Source organism: Xiphophorus hellerii, chromosome 19 (assembly GCF_003331165.1).
Source record: "Xiphophorus hellerii strain 12219 chromosome 19, Xiphophorus_hellerii-4.1, whole genome shotgun sequence".
Lineage (NCBI taxonomy): Eukaryota > Metazoa > Chordata > Actinopteri > Cyprinodontiformes > Poeciliidae > Xiphophorus > Xiphophorus hellerii.
The window spans coordinates 11,468,086-11,471,341 of NC_045690.1; the positions used below are offsets into that span (position 1 = coordinate 11,468,086).

The window sequence follows — 3,256 nt, forward strand, 5'->3', positions numbered from 1 at the left end:
AGTTTGGGCCCAATTTATCATTTTTGGATTCTTTTTGTTAATAAATTAAGATTATATTTTGAATTTTCATCAACGTCTCTCTGGCTGGTTTATGCAAAACCTTCACAGAAGGTCAGATAAAACCCATTTACAAACTATTTTACACAATTTATGAATAAATCAAAGATTTCTGTAAAAGTTAATGTTTTCTTCAACAAAAGGATACAGGGAATAATCTCCTTTTTGGAAACATTTGCGATGTCACGGGTCGGTTCAAGCCAAAAAATTCAGAAGTTGCAGGTACCATTTACCTTCACTTATATTCCAAAAGGTATTTCCTGTCTAGTTGTTTCTAATATGTTATGTGGCGTTTTGAGTAACACCTGTGACTTGAGACAGATTTTAATTTTGCACCATAAAACATTTATCTAATGCATAAAGGGGGAATATTTTGTAGCGTAAGCTCCAGGCAAGTAGCAAATCTTTAAATTCACAGTTACTTATTTCTGCATCATCACTGTACCTATAACACTGTTACCATTTTATTTTTGCTTAGTGTTTGAATGATTAAAATAAGTAGCAGAAAATATTATTGTGGCCTTTAACCCGCATGTCTGCTTTCCTTCAATCTGATTGTATATCTTTCAGGTTTGTCATCTGGCAAATTTAGAGTACAAACTCCTCTCCTGTAGCAAAACGCAGAGAAAATAAGGCTGCAGCTGACTTTAGTGAAAATCTATATTTTATATTTTATGTTAATGTTCTGTTTCAAATTGGCTATTTTAGAGGAATGAAAAGACTCAGCTTTCTTTGCCTCTGCTGCCCCTATCCCAATGTAACCCTTATGTAACATGTTGCTCCAGACACTTTAATTTCCTCTATTTAAAATCTATTCATTATGTCTTTCCTCAAGATACGTGGAAGTGTCCCAAAGGTTGTTACATGATAAAAGTGAGTCCAATTTCATGGAGAAAAGCCATGGAAAATCTCTTCATAAACGAGAGCAATTAAGGCTCTGCGGTTGTCTTATTCCTGTCTGTCCTGTTGTGCCTGTTTACAATGAGGCCTTAATAACCAGTGAATAATTTGGATGCTGATGAGTAAAGCATTTTATCAAATTTTTATAGCTTTCTTCTCTTATATTAATAATATAATGAATGTCGTCATTGCTGAGAGGAAAAGGCCAAACCACAGGCCTGCTCCTGCTAAAACTGCACAGTGGCATAAACAACAGGGTTTTTTTAATATGATGAGTCACTAGAAATTTTTTTTTTACTTTGATCAAGAGTTGAGTTTGACCTAACTAACAAAATTCTATGTAAAATGATTTGTACTCTTCAAAGGATGAACAAACTTGCCTCCATGGTTTGGAAATGAAATTTTAAAAAAAACACCACGCAGATTTGATGCACTGGAAATTAAAAGTCAGTTTTATTGGGTCCTTTGATCGTTTTCATTAAAGCGGTGTTTCCAATTAATACTGGTCCTCAAGGCACATTACCCTGCATGTTTCAAGTGTTTCCTTGCTTCAGCCCAGCTGATTTCTATTGATTTCTATTAACAGGCATTTGCTGAACTGCAATCACCTGAATCAGGAATATTAAGACAGGGCATTTTTCCTTCAGGACCAAGGTTGGGAAACATTGCATTAATGGAGATTTAATTTACTTGAAGTGGTTTTTAAATGATTTGAATTAACACAGATTAACACTTGGGTTTTTAAGGTTCTAAAGGTAAATTTCAAGGAACAACTCCAAAATGAAACAGAATGCAGCACTTACAATAATTTTGTTGCTCAGAGCTAGCCTCTCGTTTTGATTAGCAGAAACTTTAATGGATATGTGTGTAACCCAAGTGAAATGTTGAGTTCCATTTTTTTGGTTCGCTACTATTGCCCTCCAAAATCTCGCGGTAGTTGATTATATAACTGCAATTCTCGCGAGATTTACTAAACAGCCAATCATTGTTGAGCGTCTGAGTCACATGTACCACCGTTAGTTCATTTGTTGGGTATATTAGCTGGAGCAAAAAGCATGGAGGATTAGAACAAGTTTGGGAGAGCAGAGCTGCAGGTCGGTTACGCGCAACATTCTGTTTTTCTTTAATCTTGTATGATGCTGATAAAATTGTACTAACTTTAGGAGTCTCCGGTCGTAAGCTGAGGGATAAGAGAAACACAAAACCGCTTGTATGCCTTATGAACTGCGGAATTGGTGAGTCATTTTATGAAGACTTGGCGTTAGTTGATATCAATTCGGATGCTCTATTGCGACTCTGAACAAACAAATTGGAGAACAATGAGATGCCTTAAATATTAAAAGTATTTGCTTATCTAGATGATTTTTGCATTGTTTGTTGTTTGTATGGAGCATATTTATTGACTTTTTATGAATAAGATTTATCTAGAAAATTTGTACTTCGAAATGCATTGATTGGTTATTCATAGCGCAATGAGTGCCGATCATATTTTTGTGTGCACACTGGAATGTTTGATTATATATATATTTGAGACTGGTCCTGCTTTATTGTACAGGCCAGGTTCGATGGCGAGCTGAAGAATCAGGTCCAAGAGCCTAAAGGATTTCACCTGTGGTGTTAAGATTTGGTTTCCCCACCAGGCTGGTGGGAGGCTTCCTGCAGCCCATGAACAAAATTGTTTCCACTCTGATCTGACTTTTGTCAGCATATGAACTGTAACAGGCGCTCTAAACTCACCTGACCCTGTTGAACCGCTTCAGTTCAGTTTTCAGGAGTTTTATGAACTGAATGGTGTGGCTTATTACTGGAACTGTGGAACTGATTTGTTTTTTTTTATTTGTTAATTTAATTTGTTTTCTTTGTGTATTATTTCCTTTTATTTTAATATGGCCATTTAAATGTTTTTTTTTCCTTTCTTATTGTAATGTAAATAATTAATCACTGTGAATACAAGGCACTCACATCTGCAACTTCTAGTCTGTCTACTCCTTCCTGAGCCGTATCTAGACTTCTAAGAACTAGCCCATTGACATGTGTCAATGTAATTATTTATTTAGACTTATTTGATTAAGTTAATTACTGTTAAGACTTAATCCTCTTAGGCCTTCATGTTCTTATGCACAAATGTACAAATTAAATAAACATGTTATAGAAAGAAAAACATTAAAGCATGACATCAAATAGTTTGGGTATCTGTAGATTATTTTATGCTAATAGTTACAAATGTTTTATTGTTTTGCAATTTGTGTTCAGTCCTTTTCCATTTTTTGCCCATTGGTTTGTTTATGTTGGTAAGCTA

At 35.0% G+C, this 3,256-nt stretch overlaps 1 long non-coding RNA gene across 1 annotated transcript; it reads left to right on the forward strand.

Annotated features, from left to right (window-relative positions):
* The first annotated feature begins 1,827 nt into the window (after positions 1 to 1,827).
* On the forward strand, positions 1,828 to 3,023 carry LOC116709341 (uncharacterized). Its single transcript, XR_004336848.1, has 3 exons — positions 1,828 to 2,051; positions 2,121 to 2,192; positions 2,513 to 3,023. It is a non-coding gene; the product is annotated as an uncharacterized LOC116709341 (long non-coding RNA).
* Positions 3,024 to 3,256: the final 233 nt, after the last annotated feature.